The sequence below is a fragment of the Salvelinus sp. IW2-2015 genome, linkage group LG20 (assembly GCF_002910315.2).
Source record: "Salvelinus sp. IW2-2015 linkage group LG20, ASM291031v2, whole genome shotgun sequence".
In the NCBI taxonomy this organism is placed as follows: Eukaryota; Metazoa; Chordata; class Actinopteri; order Salmoniformes; family Salmonidae; genus Salvelinus; species Salvelinus sp. IW2-2015.
The window spans coordinates 56,488,408-56,510,432 of NC_036860.1; the positions used below are offsets into that span (position 1 = coordinate 56,488,408).

Consider the following 22,025-nt stretch of genomic DNA (forward strand, 5'->3'; position numbering starts at 1 on the left):
TGCCATACTGGCTCCATCGGTGGACTTACAAGGCCAAGACTGACTCAAACTGATCCAGCCTTCTGGCGCCATGGTGATTAACAGCGGGACCATTGCTCACTAATGCTCAATCTGGCTCCTATGGTGATTAAGAGGGCCAATGCTAAACTATTGCGCATCTGACGTCCATGCGTGATAAAGCCATACTTCACGCATATGCGCTTCTGGCTCCATGCTGTCGATCTAAAGAGGCCATACTTCAACTATGACCTTTTCTTGGCCTCCTATCGGTGAGTAAAGCCCATGCACATCACTTACTGCCATCTGGCTCCATGGTGATTAAAGGGCCATGCTCACTATGCACTTCTGCTCCATGGTGAATTAAAGGGCCATGCTCACTATGGCATCTGGCTCCATGGTGATTAAAGGGCCATGCTCCACTATGCCATCTGCTCCAATGGTGATTTAAAGGGCCATGCTCAACTATGCCACCTGGCTCCATGGTGATTAACAGGGCCATGGCTCACACTATGCCATGCTGGCTCCCAATGTGATTAAAAGGCCATGCTCACCTTATGTCACATCTGAGCTCCCATGGTGATCTGAAAGGCCGATCTCACCTAATGCTCATTCTGGCTCCGATGGTGCATCTAAAGGGCCCATGTCCTAACTATGCCCGCATACCTGCTCCAATTGGTGATTAAAGGGCATGTGCTCACTATTGGCCATCTGGCCTCCATGGTGATTAAAGGAAGCCAATGCTCACTATGCCTAATAACTGAGACAGTCCAATGAGGTAGATTTAAAGACGGCATAATTACGCTCACCTATCGCCATCACTGCGCATACCATGGTGATAAAGGGCCAGTGCTCACTATGCCCTTCGCCTAGCTCCATGGTGATTAAAGGGCCATGCTCACTGATGCCATCTGGCTACCATGGTGACATTAAAGCGCCATGCTCGACTAATGCCATCTGGCTCTCAGATTAGGATAGATGTAAAGAGGCCATTGCTCCACGTATGCCTATCTGGCTCCATGGTGATTAAAGGCCATGCGTCACTTATTTGCCATTCTGGCGTCCATTCGGGTGATATTATGGTGATTAAAGGGCCATGCTCACTATGCCATCTGGCTCCATGGTGATTAAAGGGCCATGCTCACTATGCCTTCTAGCTCCATGGTGATTAAAGGGCCATGCTCACTATGCCATCTGGCTCCATGGTGATTAAAGGGCCATGCTCACTATGCCATCTGGCTCCATGGTCATTAAAGGGCCTGTGCTATAGATTCATTATGACACTTACTGCTGCTTTCAACCACACAACCTTTCCTTTGGCAGCTTTTACCACAAAGTCCCCTTTGACTGCTCATGGCCTCTGCCAATCTCCCTCTGTCTCTATCTTTGTGCTTCTCTAAATAACAATCACAGTATTAACTATCCCCAGACATTTCCAGAATCTATGTGAAGACTACAGAGACTACAAAGGTGTAGGCTTTGCTCTTCAGTCTGATGACTCTTTACACTGGGTCTCCACATGTCTCTGGCTCTGGGTTCGTACTCAGTTGGGTGTTCCTCCCAGTCCCAGAGCACTAGATTAACCTGTCTGTCTACGAAGGCCAGGGCTGGAACTCCTGCGGTTCTTTAATATCTGTCTGGGTCATGGGTCTCTGGCCTGGGTCTTGTCTGGGTCTGGGCTGGGTCTGGGTCTGAGAAGCAGTAGTGGTGCCAGGCCTGCTGTGTGAAGAAGGACTCTGCTACTGCTAGTGATGAATGGTTGTGAACTGCTGCTCTGCTTCATCACCGTAGTTATACACTGTTTTGGATTCTCTCCATAACGCTGTTTGTGTTGCTGCTGTGAGAAAGAGGAGATTCTCTCCATAACGCTGTTTGTGTTGCTGCTGTGAGAAAGAGGAGATTCTCTCCAACACTGATTGTGAATTGATAGTGACTATGCTTCTCTAATAGACAAGCACAGCTCTGCAGTGTATGACCCACAATTATCCATTTATCATTTCTGTTGAAGTGCCTCTGTCAATAGCACAGCAGTATTACGATGTCTTGTACAGTATTTTAGCTAGTATTTGCTCAGTACTCTGCCCCTCAGACGTGTTACCGATGTTGATGATTGAGACAGTTTGCTTTGACTGGAGCTCCATGTTGGTTTTGGAGATTGCTCAGGAGAGTTTCCTTGGAAGGAATCCTAAAACAAAAGATATGAACTATGAAGATAAATATGGTCGTAACCATGCTTGTATCGGTTCATTAAGTTTAATGTTACTGACATATCTGGACATGCAACTGCCAGAACTAAATATGAACATAACTTTTGAAATGCAATATTCTGTTTTCAGACAGTTGAATTAGGTCTATAAGGATAAATAACAAACCCCCACAATATCCCTGTAATTACAGTAAGACACACAGATTAGTAAAGGGATTATATCTGAGCCACAAAATACATTGTTTATGGAATTTTCAGTGCTTGAGAGCTTTAAATATCTACTTCAGCAGACATTGGAAGAAATCAGGTGGGAAGAAATCCTCTGAGAATGTGTCTGCAAATCCAAAATGTCGGCTTTGAGTTTAGTGGTTTGGCAGCATTGGGTTTGTCTAACTTTGGGTATTGTCCAACTCTCTCAGAATGCTGCTTTGTCAAAACCAAAGTCTGCCTAAGTATGAACTGAGCAATATGATCATCCACTTCACAGACAATTCCATAAATGTACATAAAAGGAAGTTATATGCCCGTAGTGAATGTCTGGCTGGGTCTAATGGGCATTCATTTCTCAATGTTGATACTGCTCTAGACTTCTTAAAGGGTATGCCAAGTCCATAAAGGCTTTGAAATACAGTACATATGATTTCCTCCCTCTGAGAAGCACATTGTGAAGCATTTGTTTTGAGAGAAATACAGTACTCTACAGAATGTTTTATTTTACCTTTATTTAACTAGGCAAGTCAGTTTAAGAACATATTCTTATTTTACAATAAAGGCCTACCCTAACTTGGACGACGCTGGGCCAATTGTGCGCCACCCTATTGGACTCCCGATCACAGCCGGTTGTGATACAGCCCAGGATCGAACCAGGGTCTGTAGTGACACCTCTAGCACTGAGATGTAGTGCCTTAGACCACTGCGCCACTCGGGAGCCCACTCAGGATGTTCACATCTGGAGGAAGTTTTGCGCATGGAATACATGCAGTGGGGATAAACAGAGCCATTGTAGAGAATTAAATAGACTATAATCACTGGGTGGTGGTGGTGGCCTGGCCGCCCAGCCAGAGATACCCATAGTATCACTCTGTGTCTGTAAAAGGCTTTGTTTTCACCCATGTTCTAACCACATGAACACACATCCACAGCCACTCGCCCTGTAGCTGTGTTCAGCTGGCTGGGGTCCTTTTAAGGGAGTCAGCTTCAATAGGCCCAGTGGAAACAGTCTGTACGGTTCTGATCTCTCCATATGCCCACGGCACATGTCAAGAGATAACATGGGGACAGGGAGGGAAAACATGACTCTATACCCACCCAGGGCGTACTCAACAACATAACCCTGCCCTGCCCTGCCTCTGCCCCAACCCACACACACAATGATACAGAAACACATGCAAAGCATTTGTACTGTAATGTAGAGGCCTTCACGGTGGATTGCAAATCAGAGGAATATTTTCAAAAAGTAAGTGATTATTTAATCGCTATTTGTGATTTTATGAAGCCTGTGCTGATTGAAAAATATTTTTGATGTGGGGCGCCGTCCTCAAACAATCGCATGGCATGCTGTCACTGTAAAGCCTATTGTAAATCTGACAATACAGTTAGATTAACAAGAATTTAAGCTTTTAACCAATAAGACACTTATATGTACCTTGATGTTTAATATCCATAATTTTTACGATTATTTATTTGAATTGCGCGCCCTCCAATTTCACCGGAAATTGGCGACAGGTGTCCCGCTGACGGGACGCCTAGCCCTCGGATAGGTTCAAATCAAATCAAATTGTATTGGTCACATACACATATTTAGCAGACGTTATTGTGGAATACGTCCCGTCGATGTGGATAGGGGCGTGCTCCCTATGCTGTTTCCTGAAGTCCACGATCAGCTCCTTTGTTAAGTTGACGTTGAGGGAGAGGTTATTTTCCTGGCATCACTCTGCCAGGGCCCTCGCCTCCTGCCTGTAGGCTGTCTCGTCATTGTTGGTAATAAGGCCTACTATGTTTGTGTCATCTGCAAACTTGATGATTGAGTTGGAGGCGTGTGTGGCCACGCAGTCATGTGTGAACAGGGAGTACAGGAGGGTGCTGAGCATGCACCCTTGTGGGGCCCCTGTGTTGAGGATCAGCGAAGTGGAGATGTTGTTTCCTACCTTCACCACCTGGGGGCAGCCCATCAGGAAGTCCAGGACCCAGTTGCACAGGGCGGGGTTCAGACCCAGGGTCTTAATGAGGTTGGAGGACGTCCTCTGGAAGTTGTCATAATTACTCTGTAAGTGTTTGGAAAGGGGTGCGAACCGTGAGCCTCCTAGGTTTTGTATTGAAGTACCCAGAGGAGGGAGAGACGGCTTCTGTGAGTGTGAGCGAGTGACACGGGAAAAGGGAGGAGGGAGGGAGAGACGAGAGATAGCAACCAACCAAGCCGACTTGCACTATAGTAGACTAATAGCTGCTATAGCTAGGTTATTTATCATCCAATATGATTACGTAGTACCCGTCTTGACGGCATCAAGTCAAGAGAAGCTAGTTAAGCTAGCTAGCTCGATAGGCTAATTGAGGCAGCATGTGCTTTCTCGACCTACACAGTTACTAACAACAGCAACTCCGTTCAGAATATTAAGTAGCAGTCTACCTGTTGGCTCTTGGTCGTTGTAGCCTGTCCTTCTCCTTTAACTTGTAATTCCATCATTTTAAGTTCATCTTCCATTGATTAGATATCTCCTAACTTTTGCCTCACACGGAGGCTCTATGACTGTAGCCTATTGCCCCTTTGATGACTTATGATTGGCCAACAACAATCGGTTCTCGAGTTTTCGGGTACAGGTGGATCTGTGAAGACCTCTACTGTAGTGCATCTCTACACTACAAGTACACACCGTAAGTCATGCTTCTTCCTTTTCAGAATGACATCGTTTTTGGACTCTTTTTTAATGTGCACTAGATATAGACTATCTTTACTTAGATGCTATGAACTGTCTGAAGTCTTTACAAGGCAGCAGGGCGGTCAGTCTTGGTCCCAAATCTCAGATGGCCTGTCCAGCTGAGAGGCCGACTGTCTGAGAGGTGTCCTTGATGGGCCCTAAGCAGGACCTGAGAGAGTCTGCTCTCCTTCTCTCCTGGGGTATTTATAGGCGTATAAACATTTACTGAGGGCTGTTCTAAGGGCCTGTGTGGACCCTTGATCATGTGGCCGGAGGCACACAGCGTTGTGACGTTTCTAACAAAATGTCCATGACACACTGAGTACTAGCTAGCTGCTCAGCTGGCCCTAGTAATTTTAAGTGGTTCAGCGGGTGGTGGCGGTGCTTCATGTGAAGTAGCTCAGTGCCCTGGACCAGGTCTCCCTGCCCTGTGCCCTGTATCGTCCAGGCCAATTCAGGGACACGTTGAAGGACACAGTCAGTCACTCAGGTCAGTGACCCACCACCTTCTGGGAGATAATGGCTCTTCCTATCAGAGGAAGAGAGAGAATTAGTGAGAGGGATTGTTATTGCAATCTCTCAGCATTAGAAAGAGAGGGAGGGATGGGGAGGGCAAGAGAGGGGGAAATCTGGAGGTGGATGTGATAGACAGACAGACACTACTCTGGAGGTGGATGTGATGGACAGACAGACACTACTCTGGAGGTGGATGTGACAGACAGACAGACAGACAGACAGACAGACAGACAGACAGACAGACAGACAGACACTACTCTGGAGGTGGATGTGACAGACAGACAGACAGACAGACAGACAGACAGACAGACAGACACTACTCTGGAGGTGGATGTGATGGACAGACAAACACTATTCTGGAGGTGGATGTGATGCACAGTGTCATGACGTTGGCCTGTGGGTAAGGTTTATGACCCTCCACATAAATACCTTTCTCCCTTCCCTCTCTCTTGACTCTACAGAGGGACTCTTGAATAGCCTTTGTTAAACATAGAGAGTCTGGGAACATCAAACAAGTGGAGGGAAAGGAACCATATTTCGGTAATAGAACCAGTTGAAAATATGCGTTGGTACTTAATGAATATGATGTCAGTTTGGTTGTCATCTGTGACATTATGACTGATGACAGGACGACCTAAACTGTATCTGGGAGATTCAGATTCACATGGAATTGTTGTACAATTCAAATGTTTAAGTATACAATTATTTATGAAAAGATTAAATGTAATTTTAGCTTCCAAATGAGAGATTTGGGTTTTCATAAGGTTAGGGCTCTGCTCAATCAATGGCCTGCCCCTGTGAAGAGACATGGGTTATAAACTATGAAACACACCCTTCTCTCCCTCCACTATATAAGCCCTTGACGAAAATGTAACCTTCTGTTCCGGGTACATTAGGATGACGGTCCGATGTCAGAAGGATTCAGATAATAACTACAGAACGAAGCCAACCTCAGCGAGAGCTTTGGTTGCGAATGGTATGAACTTTGAACTCTTATTCGCTACAGAAGTGATACCTCCTAGCCGTTGAGTTAGCAGCGGCCGCTGTAAACGTGGGCTAGGAGAGGACAGACAGAGTATTCCGTCTACCACACAACGAAGACACTACAACGTTTCCCGTTCACCACCAGAGACACTCTTCAAAGGACAAAGGACTCTGTTGGGCAACACGGCCTTCCATCTACCACCAACCTATTGAAGCGCAGCTCAGAGTAAATATTTATTGCATTTTCCTTTTCCAAATGGGCAGTAATTTAGAATGCATAAGATTCTATATTTACGATAGAGTAGCTGCCTACGGCCCGATAGAGACATCGCTTCTCCCTTTGTTCTTCAGTCTTCCCGCTCTTTCACTCAAACCCAACCCCCGTTCTTTGTGTAACCAGCTGTCATATCTGCTCCGTCCGCTAGGGACGTTTTCCTTTATGACGTAATTTGTAATCAATGTATGGTTCATTCTGTGTATATGTAATTTTGTGTGATTAGTTAGTAAATAAATAATTCAACCCAATTTTGTATTGCTGATTCAACTTGTTAGACAGGGTACGTGATGATAACCAAGAAATTACAACTTTCAGATGAGACTGAAATAAGGTGACGATTAATATTGACTGATATAAAATATTACTAGACAGACAGACACTACTCTGGAGGTGGATGTGACAGACAGACAGACAGACAGACAGACAGACAGACAGACAGACAGACAGACAGACAGACAGACAGACAGACAGACAGACAGACAGACAGACAGACAGACAGACAGACAGACAGACAGACAGACAGACAGACAGACAGACAGACAGACAGACAGACATACACTACTCTGGCTCAGTATGAAAGAAAAAGGGAGAGTAGAAGGGGTGGGCCCTGACACTAATGGTCTGGCTGAAAGTTTAATGGGGGGGTAGATTGGCATATGATATCACACCTCTGAAATATCTTATGGGTTTTTCTATAAATAATGGACCCAATGTGTGACATTGGGATCAACATTTCAAAATGTTTTGAAACAAAAATGTAGTTCCACATGTGTACTTAAAGGAATAAAAGTGAAAATATGCAAATAGGCCCATAACTCCAGCTATACAACAACATAGGACTAGGACTATACATCTTTTAAGCAGGATTCATACAGACATTGGCAAGTCAAATTCCAGAACTTTCAGGGACTTTTTCAAGCACTTCATTGTAATTTTCAAGGACCTCAATGTTATACAATTGTATAATTTATATAATTGTACATATAGGGCCTAATATTTGGCCTTGAGAATGCATCGATATTCACATTATTTTTAAATTCTAAAATATGTGAGAGTAATGTGGACATTGCCTGACTAAATATATTGGGTGCATGCATGCCGATTTTTCTGTAGCCTATATGGCCGACACAGGCACAAACAATAATAAAGCCTATGACCATGAACTGCTGTAGCGTTAATCTCACCATCGCCATTTGAATCTCACCAAAAACAGCGACCAAAAACCTGGTTATTTTTGTAATTGAATGATTTGTATGGAAAGCAAAGTTGAAGCCAACATTAGATGTTGTTGTACTCATAATAACCGCATGTGGTTTTAACAGAGTAGAGCAACACCCTTCAATTGAAGCAGCAAGAAACGAAAGTGGCCACATCTCTCACAAAATCTGATTAGAAAGAAATCACTGATAATTATAAGGAGCATGAGACCGTAGAAATCAGCTACAATAATTACAAGGAATTTCCAAGCACCTAATTGAAGAAAGGCAGGCCTATTCCAGTACTTGAATTTCTGAGCTCCAAATTCAAGTTCAAGTAGACTACTTCAAGCCCCTTATATTGTTTAGAATTGCAGGTGTAACATGGAAACCAAAATGTATTTGTCATGTTATTTCATTATCAGATCATGTCATCAATAAGCCCACTAGGCTACGTAATGTGTCACGCCCTGGCCATAGAGAGGCTTTTATTCTCTATTTTGGTTAGGCCAGGGTGTGACTAGGGTGGGCATTCTAGTTTCTTTATTTCTATGTTTTCTATTTCTTTGTGTTTGGCCGGGTGTGGTTCTCAATCAGAGGCAGCTGTCTATCGTTGTCTCTGATTGAGAATCATACTTAGGTAGCCTTTTTTTCCCAACCTGTGATTGTGGGTAGTTGTTTTCTGTATAGTTTTAGTTACCTTACAGAACTGTTTGTTTCTCGCTTTGTTTTTTTTGTTCTAGTGTTCAGATTTAAATAAATATCATGAACGTGTGCTGCGCTTTGGTCCACTCCTTCTTCATCAGACAAGCGTTACAGCCAGGTGGTAAATTAGTTGATAGACCAATAAGAAAGCGAGTTCCAAACCTCTCTGCCAGTAACAGCTAGTTTTCAGTTTAATGTGTTGTCATTATATCCAGAAAAATGAATAGGAATAGCGGTGGGTGTAGACTCAGTGTATAACCCGAGGCACAAAAACAAATGAAAACATGAACTCATTATCATGATGTTTTCTCTGTTAATCTAACAAGACCCGGCTGTAAATCAAGCAGACAACAGATGATCAACATCAATATTCGCTAGGGATATTAGATCTAACGTGGATCCAGGCCCAACTGTCTTCACCGGCATAACAAATGAGACACCAAAACATTCTGGACATTCCTCGTGAACAACCTTTTTCCAGCAAGGAAAATTCCTTCCTGGATCAAATTATGAAAATATCATGGTGCAATTAAACAGTTCGACACCAAATGCGCATCCAGTATTATGCATAATTATTTTAGAAGCACTTTAATGACAGTATCAACTTAGGTTTTAATTGTCAAGGTAAGGTGACTCTTTCAGTTAGTGCATTTGATTTCGAAATTACTTAGATTATTTTGGGATTTGTGTGCCCATGAAAACAGTTTTCACTCCACATAAGGAGATACAAAATGTTACGTAGTTACACTGCATTTCTGAGATCTATACAAAAAACTGTCTCGCAGCTAGTAACACGACTCAGGATAAGACACAGATGCAGACAGTTCGAATCTCAGATGTTTATTACAAAACAGGGGGCAGGCAAATGGCAGGTCAAAGGTAGGCAGAGATCAGTAATCCAAGGCAGTGTCAATCAGGGACAGAACGGCAGGCAGGGTCAGGACAGGAAGAATGGTCAGAACCAGAAACTAAAGCTACTGGAAACCGGGAACACCAGCTGGTAAGACTTGACAAGACAAACTGGCAACAGACCAACAGAAAACGCAGGTATAAGTACACAGGGGATAATGGGGAAAATGAGAGACACCTGGTGGGGGGTGGAGACAAGCACAAGTCAGGTGAAACAGATCAGGGTGTGACAGCTAGATCCAGGATTCTTACAGGGTTCAAGTTCAATGTCTAATTTAACTGCTTAATATATGATACAATGACAACTTACACTTCCATAATGCAAGGACATAAAATGTATGTTTTATCTCAGAAGATTTTTGACCAATCAGTCAAGACACCAACCATAAGAAAGGGTTAAACACGTGAATGTTATTGAATATATGTAGCTATGTCCCCCTTATATCTTAATGTAATGACATGAAAACAAGTATTATCAATGACTAGTCAACAGCTGGAACAAGTTGTCCAGTGTAGGAACTCCTCGGTGGTACCCTAGTTTATAGAAAGACCCGTATATATTCTGTGTGTATGAAACAATAGGTTTTTAACAACCATCCATTTGAAAATAAGTATTTTTGAATTATGCTGCATCTCTAGTATGTAATCTCCCAGAGACTCTTTAACCAGTAACCACAATCTACTTGGCAGTTAAATGTTAGGAGACAATAAGAAGTAACTCGTTTTCTTTTGTTACCTGGCTTACACACTAGAACCAGATATTAATGTGTTTTCAGTGAAAACAATGGCTAATTTACTCTTTAAAATGATGAAGCTAGAACATGTTGTCTCCTCCAGTAAAAAGAAAGCCTCTGGAACACGACAGCACTCATAATGTTTCAGGGTCAAAACCAATGTTACAGAGCCGTGAACGGCAATAAAATCACCAAGTTCAGCCACTGTGAAATATGTCTTTTTAGTACTTCTGTGGGTTATTGTTATGTGTTATTTGGTAGCTTTCCCACAGTGTACCTCCTGTGAGCGTCATGACTTGAATGAAAAGGCTTGTATTAAGTCACTGGTGGTCAGAACTAACACCACAGGATCGGTGAGCAAAGCCACAAGCTTTGGGCGGCAGGTAGCCTAGCGGTTAGAGCGTTGGGCCAGTAACCGAAAGGGCTTTGCTCCGAATATCCGAGCGGACAAGGTCAAAATCTGTTTATGTGCCCTTGAGCAAGGCACTTAACCCTAATTTTCTCCATGGACACCACTTTACTATGGCTAACCCTGTAAAAACACACATTTCACTGAACCTATCTGGTGTATGTGACAATAAAAAAAACTGCCCTGTCATTTTTCCATCGTGACCAGTGTACACTTCATTGGTCAGAGAGTGACATTCCTGGGGTATATTTCCACCATCACATGATCAGAGACACGTGGTGGCATCAATGTGTCATGTTTCCAGGCCTGCCTCCAGACATGAGGACCAGGAGGAATGGGCCCAGGTCTGTATGTGCTGGTCCACACTCGGCCCACTGACTGGAAATGTCATTTTGACAAAGAGCAGCGGCAGGGGCCAACATACGCAGCTTGAAACTGCTGCTGTTTCTTTTGGAGCGCTGGTGTGAAGTTGATACATCCATGTTTCAAAATATGTACGAGATGGGGGGACAGCGTTCCCTTTGTGTCCCACAGATGAAGATGAGGTTTTACTCTAAAAGTGGTATGTATTAGGGAAAGAAAGGCTTGATGATGATTGGTTTAGCTGTCTTGGTATCGTCTTCTGTTGGCCCTCTTTCTTGAAAGCAAATGAAAAACACTGAATGTTTCATCCAACATACCAAGGCTTTCTCTTCTATTTCACCAGATGTTGGGACAGAGATGTTGAAGCGAGAGGGATTTAGTGGTTCCTCTTTATTCACTTAGCCCCGTCGCTACAAAATTGTTGCCTAGAAGCACTTTTAAAAGGATAGTGTGAGATTTTTTGCAATTTAAGCCCCTTTTCTACTTATAAAGAAAGATGAACTGATGCGTACCATTTTTATTTCTCTGTATCCAGAAACTAAAAATGGCATCCACGAGTTCATCTGACTGTGGGTAAGTAGAAAAATTGCATAATTGTCCAAATCTCGCACTATCCTTTTAAGATCTGAGTGACAAGTTACAACGTACACTACATAGCCAAAAGTATGTGAACACCTGCTCGTCGAACATCTCATTCCAAAATCATGGGCATTAATATGGAGTTGGTCCCCCCTCTGCTCCTATAACAGCCTCCACTCTTCTAGGAAGGCTTTCCACTAGATGTTGGAACATTGCTACGGGGACTTGCTTCCATTCAGTCACAAGAGTATTAGTGAGGTCGGGCATTGATGTTGGGCGATTAGGCCTATTCGATAGGGTTGAGGTCAGAGTTCTGTGCAGGCTTGTAAAGTTCTTCCACACCGATCTCGACAAACCATTTCTGTATGTACCTTGCTTTGTGCATGGGGCACTGTCATGCTGAAACAGGAAAGGGCCTTCCCCAAACTGTTGTCACAAAGTTGAAATCACAGAGTTGTCTAGAATGTCATTGTATGCTGTAGTGTTAATATTTCCCTTCACTGGAACTAAGTGGCCTAGCCCGAACCATGAAAAACAGCCCAGACCGTTATTCCTCCTCCACTAAACTTTCAGTTGACACGCATTGGGGCAGGCATATGTAGCGTTCTCCTGGCATCCGCCAAAACCAGATTGGTCTGTCGGACTTCCAGACGGTGAATCGGGATTCATCACTCCAGAGAAAGCGTTTCCACTGCTCCAGAGTACAATGGCGGTGAGCTTTACACCACTGCAGCCGACACTTGGCATTGCGCATGGTTATCTTAGGCTGGTGTTTGGCTGCTCGGCCATGGAAACCCATTTAATGAAGCTCCCAAAGAACAGTTATTGTGCTGATGTTGCTTCCAGAGGCAGTTTGGAACTCAGTAGTGAGTGTTGCAACCGAGGACAGACAATTTTTATGCGCTACACGCTTCAGCACTCGGCTGTCCCGTTTTGTGAGCTTGTGTGGCCTACCACTTCGCGGGTGAGCCGTTGTTGCTCCTAGACGCTTTCATGTCATAATAACACCACATACAATTGACCTGGGCAGCTCTACCAGGGCAGAAATTTGACTAACTGACTTGTTGGAAAGGTGGCATACTATGACGGTGTCACGTTTAAAGTCACTGAGCTCTTCAGTCCGGGCCATTCTACTGCCAGTGTCTGTCTATGGACATTGCATGGCTGTGTGCCTGATTTTATACACATGTCAGCAACAGGTGTGGCTGAAATAGCCAAATCAACTCATTTGAATGGGTGTTCTCATACTTTTGGCAATGTAGTGTATATTTGTAGCAAACAGAGCGAGCATTGGCACGAATAAGAGCCACGGGCAAAGAGCCACCGCTTGCTCCTCATCATTGCATTGCCAAAGGTATGTGGACACCCCTCAGAACCTGGTTCCTGTCTAGGTTTCTTCCTGGGTTCCTGCCTTTCTAGGGAGTTTTTCCTAGCCACCGTGCTTCTACATCTGCATTGCTTGCTGTTTGGGGTTTTTGGCTGGGTTTCTGTATAGCACTTTGTGACATCGGCTGATGTTAACAGGTCTTTATAAATACATTTGATTGATTGATTGATCTCCCAATAATGCAGTGGCACGCATCAATTTTATTTCAGATCGTGTCAACATAATTACATTTTCATGCATTTTGGATTAAAATGTCCTTTTAAAAAGTTACTAGAAGTGACCTTCACAATCATCCTACATCAAAAATCTCTGGGCCCCTGTAGCAGTACATTACAGTTTTTGTGATGGATATCGGCCTTTCCTTTCCTCTCAGACAGGACTGACTCTCTCTCTTTGAACCCTCTGTTACCCAGCCCAATCTTCTCTCGCTCTCCCACTCTCAGCTGGGGAATGTTAGTGTAAATCAACTATTTAAAACAAACATAATGCTGGCTGCTGGTACCTTAAAGTTGTCTGTAATTCCACTGATGGGCCCTCTCTCTACACACAACTGACAAACCTGTCTAACTCTCCCATTGCTCTCTCACTCTGGTCCGCCTGGAGACAGACTAGCTGTAAGTGCTGAACAACAGTTATCATACCAAAGGCCCATTCCATCCTAGCTGTTGTGACTACAGCTGTAATCTGTTTACCTTTCTTTTTTACCCCTTTGCCAAGACTGTATCCAACGGGGAGCTTGTTCCAACCACCTCTTTATAGCTGTTTGATTGGTAAAACAAAGTTTAAGCATGTTTATATCATCATTCAACATATTCAGTACCAGAATAGAAGTCAGGTGTCCAGATCTGTCAGGGCAACATTTTGGAACCATTTTGACTGACTGTCTGTACATACAGTACAGCAGGAAAGTCAACCATTACAAGGCACTCGTATGGAAACGTCTGTCTGTATATTCATTAAGCCCAGCCGCTGCTAAATTGTTGCCGCCACTCCCAGAAATATATATTTCTGCCTTGAAGCGCTTTTAAAGGGATAGTGCGAGATTTTGGCAAACAAGCCCTTTTTCTACTTCTCTACTACAACATCTGTCAACAGTCTAGCCATGGCTCCAGTAGTTTCTCTATTAATAGACTGCGAAAATCACACTCGATTTTAGGACTACAATTGGAAGTGGCTAGCTTAAGTACTGCATCGGTTTGACATTTGAGTCTGACTTGTAGTCTGCTAGCTACTGTGCTTGTAGTTTGTTTAATCTAGATGTTCTACTGGCCACATGATATATTTTGATTAGAGTTAGGAGGTTGACAGGGAGATGTTGTAGCTTGTTTCTGTGATCTCAATAGAACCAGAACATAGCTTTGGCTTTGTAATAACACAGTACAAAGCAGGAGGAGGAACCTGAGTAATAAATCAAACAGAGATGGAATGGAGCATGGTGACGCTACGGGGTTATCACACAACCACAGAGTTTGGAGTTATTCCTTAAAATCGCAGTGCAGTCAAAAATGTGATTTTCCTGTGTTTATATATATTTCCAAACTATGAGGTTGGAATAATACTGTGAAATTGTGAAAATTAGGATAATGTTATTTTAGTGTAAGAGCTGTTTGAAAAGGCCGCCTGAAATTTCAGCCTGTTTTGGTGGGATGGAGTTTTCACCTGCCAGTGTCACGCCCTGGCCATAGAGAGGCTTTTATTCTCTATTTTGGTTAGGCTAGGGTCTGACTAGGGTGGGCATTCTAGTTTCTTTATTTCTATGTTTCTATTTCTTTGTGTTTGGCCGGGTGTGGTTCTCAATCAGAGGCAGCTGTCTATCGTTGTCTCTGATTGAGAATCATACTTAGGTAGCTTTTTCCCACCTGTGTTTGTGGTTAGTTGTTTTCTGTGTAGCTTTAGTTACCTTACAGAACTGTTCGTTTCTCGCTTTGTTATTTTTGTTCTAGTGTTCAGATTTAAATAAATATCATGAACACGTACCACGCTGCGCTTTGGTCCACTCCTTCTTCATCAGACAAGCGTTACAGCCAGGTGGTAAATTAGTTGATAGACCAATAAGAAAGCGAGTTCCAAACCTCTCTGCCAATAACAGCTAGTTTTCAGTTTTCCCCTCCCCACTCAGTTTTCCCCTCCCAGACAGTCCTAGCAAACTTTTTGCTTAAGAAATTGCTCTTTGCTGAGAAACTATTTTTGTTTCTTTTTGACCATTTTAATTGAAAACAATCACAGTAAGGTACTTAATTGTTACCCAGAAATGATTTGATATTGAGATAAAAACAGCTGCATTGGGCCTTTAAAAGTGATTCTGATCTGATCATTGAGTCTGTATCAGATGTAGAGTAAAGACATGTTTACATCATCTGCATTGTCATGTGAAATATATATGGATGGGGATGTGAAATGGCAAGACTTTTCTTTTAAATTGAACTACACTGTGGACAAAAATGGTCCCATTTCGAGTTATGAGTTGAGCACTCCAGTTGAAATGTGAGCTGACGTCTGGTCTGAGATGATGTCCAGAAGGGGTAGCGTTAGGGAAAGTACATGTTAGACCAGGAAATGACTGTATTAGTGTAGCCCGCTGGTCTGTGTGTTTAGCATGTATGTAACTGTATGTAACTGAATATGGTATGTACAGTGCATTCAGAAAGTTTTCAGATCCCTTGACTTTTCCACATTTTGTTACGTTAAAGCCTTATTCTAAAATGTATTAAATAAAATGTTCCTCATCAATCTACACACAATACCTCATAATGATAAAGGTAAATAAGATTTCTTGAAATTGTTGCACATGTATAAAAAAAAAACACTGAAAAATCACATTTACATAAGTATTCAGACCCGTTACTCAGTACTTTGTTGAAGGACCTTTGGCAGCGATTACAGCCTCGAGTCTTCGTGGGTACGACGCTACAAACTTGGCACACCTGTATTTGGGGAGTTTCTTCCATTCTTCTCTGCGGATCCTCTCAAGCTCTGTCAGGTTGGATGGGGAGCGTCGCTGCACAGCTGTTTTCAGGGTTCAAGTCCGGGCTCTGGCTGGGCCACTCAAGGACATTCAGAGACTTGTCCCGAAACCACTCCTGCTTTGTTTTGGCCATGTGCTTAAGGTTGTTGTCCTGTTGGAAGGTAAAAGTTCGCCCCAGTCTGAGGTTTTAAGCACTCTGGAGCCGGTTTTCATGAAGGATCTCTCTGTACTTTGCTCCGTTCATCTGTCCCTCGATCCTGACTAGTCTCCCAGTCCCTGCCGCTGAAAAACATACCCACAGCATGATGCTGCCACCACCATGCTTCCCCGTAGGGATGGTTCCAGATTTCCTCCAGATGTGACGCTTGGCATTCAGGCCAAAGAGTTCAATATTGGTTTCATCAGACCAGAGAATCTTGTTTCTCATGGTCTGAGAGTCCTTTAGGTGCCTTTTGGCAAACTCCAAATGGGCTGTCATGTGCCTTTTACTGAGGAGTGGCTTCCGTCTGGCCACTTTACCATAAAGGCCTGATTGGTGGAGTGCTGCAGAGATTGTTGTCCTTCTTGAATGTTCTCCCATCGCCACAGAAGAACGCTGGAGCTCTGTCAGAGTGACCATCGGGTTCTTGGTCACCTCCCTGACCAAGGCCCTTTTCCCCCGATTGCTCAGTTTGGCCAGACGGCCAGCTCTACGAAGAGTCTTGGTGGTTCCAAACTTTATTATTTTAAGAATGATGGAGGCCACTGTGTTCTTGGGGACCTTCAATGATGCAGAAATGTTTTGGTACCCTTCCCCAGATCTGTGCTTTGACACAATCCTGCCTCTGCTCTCTACGGACAATTCCTTCGACCTTATGGCTTGCTTTTGCTCTGACATGCACTATCAACTGTGGGACCTTTCCAAATCATGTCCAATCAATTTAATTTACCACAGATGGATTCCAATCAAGTTGGAGAAATATCTCAAGGGTGATCAATGGAAACAGGATGCACCTGAGCTCAATTATGAGTCTCATAGCAAAGGGTCTGAATACTTATGTAAATAAGGTAGTTCTGTTTTAAAGTTTTAATACATTTTCAAACATTTCTAAAACCTGTTTTCGCTTTTGTCATTATGGGGTATTGTGTGTAGATTGATGAGGAAAAACATACGTTTATTCAATTTTAGAATAAGGCTGTAACGTAACAAAATGTGGAAAAATGGGTCTGAATACTTTCCAAATGCACTGTACAGTGTGTACTGAATAACGGTATGCAACTGAATATGATGCTGGCAAGTATGCTGTCAAAGTAAGTGTTCCATTCGTGATTAGCAGAGAAAGGGAACAGTACAGTATTCTTGATGTCTGATTGTCGGTGTCACTAATCTGTGAATTCTGCTGCTACAGCACTCCTTTTTAGGTAACATCAGCTTTCATTCAATGACCACATCCATTGAGCATATGGATCATTAATCCAGTCACAGAGGGAGGAGGGTCCAGAACTCTTGTTTCTCCTGCAGGCTAAACGACGGCGAGATTGATTTACATGTCTGCTCACTGTTTACTGTAGGTTAGACGAGGATCAGCACACTAGCACAGTGTATGTTTTCTTCTTCTCTCTCTCTCTCTCTCCACCCCACCCCCCCAAAGCAGTTCCTTTGGTCTGGATCATTTCTCACAGAGCTCTGTGATGTCACAGTAAACATCTACAGTATATTCTGTCTGGTCAATCTTCTTTATAGACATTTGCTGGGAGTTTTCGGATTTTCTCATGTAACTTCAGTCTGTTATTAAACACACAGTTCATGTTGCTCTGAATTTGTACTTCCTTGAGTGTAGTAGTACTTTTATAGAACACTGATCATTAGTGTGAGTTATACTGGTTCAGGATTGTGCATGGGATTCATTCTAGAACCCTGAGCCCCAAAACATGAGAATTATCATTGCAGAGAGATTGAATGCCAACTACTCTACACAGAGCATAGCTAATGTGGGTTCCTGTGTCATTTAGTAACTAAACTATTTTCAGGTTTATTTTAGATTAATGGGAATAAAGTTAACTTTACTCAAATGGTGGAGAGCTGTCTGGTCTTCAGCCCTGCCCTTGTTTGACATAGAACTGAGCCTTCACCAGAATCCCAGTCCAGACAAAATAAATTAAAAACACCAAAACACCCTCTGGTATTTCAGGAAACCATAAAGACAGATCATGGTTTGCGTAGTAGAGAGACCAAATGACATACAGCCCAAATGTAAAAAGTTGATAAATAATGATTCTCTATCCGTTATCTGTCTCCAGTAATATCGTTTTAATACAATCTCTACAAGAAGAATAAGACTTAGAAATTGAAGACTTCACAAGTCCTTAAACCTGATAGTAACACGCATATGTCATATGACCAATGAGAAGAGAGAGAGAGAGAGAGAGGAGAGAGAGAGAGAGAGAGGAGAGAGAGAGAGAGAGAGAGAAGAGAGAGGAGGAGAGAGAGAGAGAGAGAAGAGAGAGAGAGAGAGAGAGAGGAGAGAGAGAGAGGAGAGAGATGAGAGAGGAGAGAGAGAGAGAGAGAGAGAGAAGAGAGACGAGAGGAGAGAGAGAGAGAGAGAGAGAAGAGAGAGAGAGAGAGAGAGAGAGAGAGAGAGAGAGAGGAGAGAGAGAGAAGAGAGAGAGAGGAAGAGAGAGACGAGAGACGGAGAGACGAGAGAGAGAGAGAGAGAGAGAGAGAGAGAGAGAGAGAGAGAGAGGAGAGAGAGAAGGAGAGAGAGAGAGAGAGAGAGAGAGAGAGAGAGAGAGAGACTTGGAAGATGGTGATTTATTGCGATTGGAAGCGCAGTGGGAAGTCAGTAAAAAAAGTCCAAATTGTTCATATTTAAGGCCTAGTGGTTTGTGGCTTTGTTAAATAGTGTGTGTGGTTACATTTCTACCCATTCAGATACTAATGGACACTAACAGTACGTCATCAACACACACAGCGGATGGATATAATATCTACCCTATGAAACACATCTACAGTGGGTCTTTAGGTCTGCCTCAGTGATATTTACACCCCTCATTTAACTAGCCTTAGGCAATGGCTTGGTCTGGTCTTCCTGCATGAATCCCACATGCGCCCATGGAGCTAGTTTATGGTTTGTAGGGTTGCAAAATTCCGGGAACTTTCAATATATTCCCATTTATCCCTTATATTCCCCTTTTCGCTTACTCCCTCCTCATTCTGGGAATCCAACTGGGATTGTGTGGAAACCAGGGAATTTATTGAAAGTTGCTGGGATTTTGCATCCCTAATGATTTCATCTCATCACTGTGGGTTTAGGTGGTGTGTTTAATATTAGTACTCTCTAGATTAAACTGAAATGCATCATGATAACAGGATTTTTTTTTCATTTTAACTTGAGACTGAGATTTGTTTTCTTGGATCAGACCCATATTTCACTGTTTACAGTAGGTTTCAGTCTCCTCTCCTCTTCTCTGTTGTCCTTCTATGGAGCTGTCTCATGACCCTGTGAAACCAGTGATGGCCAGTCCATCTTTGATCTTGTCAATAGCACCAGACTGCCTTGAAGTCCTGTGTTCCTCATAAAACGAGAACCTAATCATATCTTTTTATTTTTATTTCCCCAAAATCCTAACCATCCCTGGAACTGGCAGGAGGGTATCAGCAGCAGAGAGCTGAGTGAGAGCAGACGTTACGGTATTTCATGTTTACAGCTGCTACTTTAACAGGCCAGAATACTGAGCCAGAAACACATCAACACGTCCACTCAGTGTCTGAGGATGAATGACAGATGGAATGGAAATGGCAGTCAGTCAATCACGATGGAAAAAAGAGTGGATAATAAAGTACTGTGTTGGGAGGGAAAGGGTTGTTAACGGGCTGACTAGGTGTAACATCCTGATCTACATCAATTAATCCAGCTTTAATTCAGATTCACACATCTTTCAGACATAACAATGTTTAATATGCCTATTAGTCTTCTGATCTACAAAATGCATAGATCAATAGAACTGTGGGTTTCATAGCAATGCAATGCATTTTTCAGCCCAGATCTGTTTGGTCAGTGAGTCTGAGTAGTGTGTAGTCAGGCAGCTGCTTCCAATCTACCCTGATGGCATGGCGAAATAAAACAATTCTATCTATGGTTCCAGTAACTTATCACTCCATTTTGATTTATTTCACTCCACTGCTTTTGCTTCTTGGTTTGTTGAAAAATGTTAAACGTTTGAGATCAAGTCATTGGCCAGGAAGACAAACGAGACGGCAGGGCGACAGGAATGTCTGCTCTGGAGAAATCAGTTGGTCTGTGATCTGAATCTGAATTTGAACCATTTGAACAGTTGACTTTTATTACAACTCACACTACCTAACACCACACAACTCACACTACCTAACACCACACAACTACCTAACATCACACAACTACCTAACACCAGACAACTCACACTACCTAACACCACACAACTACCTAACACCACAAGAACTGAGAGAAGATGTCAGCCAACTCTTTCATAAAACCTTGTATGTTTTATGTGTTTCTAATATAAAGTTAATCATATGTTTAAACTTCATTTTCAAGTGATATGAACACAGTACAGTAAATGGCTGACATATTTTGAGGCTTGTTTGATGCAGGGATGGGCAACTTTAATGGGGGTGAGGCCCACAAAAATCTGAAGTCATCATGAGGGTCAATGATTACTAAGTTTAGATAGCTGGCCACTAGACTAACTTACGAGTCTCTAAAATTGTTAGCTGACACGGGCTAATTGAGCGACTATAAGTGAGTGACATAACAAGAGAAAAACTGCTGATGCACAACCACATTTTGAAATTGCACCCTGTGTGTTCTACTATTCTAACTTGCAACAGTATGTTGAGACCCCGACTGAGTTAAAAATATATATATATCCGAGGGCCTTCTAAAGGGGGTCGCCAGTTGCCCATCCCTGGTTGAATGGTTATCAAGTAACACTACACAGAATCGGCTTTGTCTCTCTATCGGTTGGGACTTGATAAGATTGTACTCAGGAACTCTCCCCGTGTCTTTTTGCTTCAGAGCTGGTGGAAGCAGCTCTCTCAGTATTATTACACACGAACCAACCATGCATCCTGCTTACCGTGGCCAATTGAGGTCTGCATGAGCTGCACCAGCAGGCATTCAGTTTCACACATACTGCTTAATATGTCTGAAATCAGAGTTAAACTGCCATTTCCTGTGTGACAGTTTTCAGTTTTATGAAGAAGACACATTTACACCAACACACACACACACACACACACATGCACACATACAGCTGTAGTTATTAATTTGTTGTTTTGTGAGTGACATATGGTAATCAGGTGATTGCCATCATTAATTGATTTATTAATATCACCCCTCCGCGATGGCATTTTGTTTCAGGGCAAAGTAGGGCATTCAGTATTCAGTCTGAAGTACTGGTCTTGCTTTTGGAATGTTTTGTTTGTGTTTTCATGGCATTAGTCGTGAAAGTGCCAGCCTTGGGCCAGCGGCAGCTTATCTCCTGGGTCCTGGCTTTCAGCTTTCAGCAGCAGTGTGATTGCAGGAGGTAATGGCTGGAACCAGACCATGACAACCCAGCCAAAGACACGGATGGACAAGAGCCTGCCCTGTTCAAGTGGCTGTTAATAAGATGTTTTCCTCAAAGGAAAAGAACACTTGCTTTTCATCCTCTCCTCTCTTCTCTTCTTTTATATCGTCCTCTACTGTACCTCTTCCTCTTCCTCTGCTCTCTTCTCTCCTCTCTTTTCTCCTCTCTTTTCTCCTCTCTTCTCTCCTCTCTTTTCTCCTCTCTTCTCTCCTCTCTTCTCTCCTCTCTTCTCTCCTCTCTTTTCTCCTCTCTTTTCTCCTCTCTTCTCTCCTCTCTTCTCTCCTCTCCTCTCTCCTC

The 22,025-nt window shown here is 43.1% G+C and overlaps 1 long non-coding RNA gene and 1 pseudogene across 1 annotated transcript in view; one reads left to right on the plus strand and one right to left on the minus strand.

The window, feature by feature from the left end:
• Window positions 1-2,277, minus strand: part of LOC111981250 (uncharacterized) — a 5,722-nt gene extending 3,445 nt beyond the window's left edge. The window contains exon 1 of the long non-coding RNA XR_002879573.2: window positions 2,096-2,277. This is a non-coding gene — a long non-coding RNA (uncharacterized lncRNA). The remainder of the gene's footprint in view (window positions 1-2,095) is intronic.
• LOC111981249 (PDZ and LIM domain protein 5-like) overlaps window positions 1-22,025 on the plus strand; it is a 110,072-nt pseudogene that overhangs the window by 17,577 nt on the left and 70,470 nt on the right.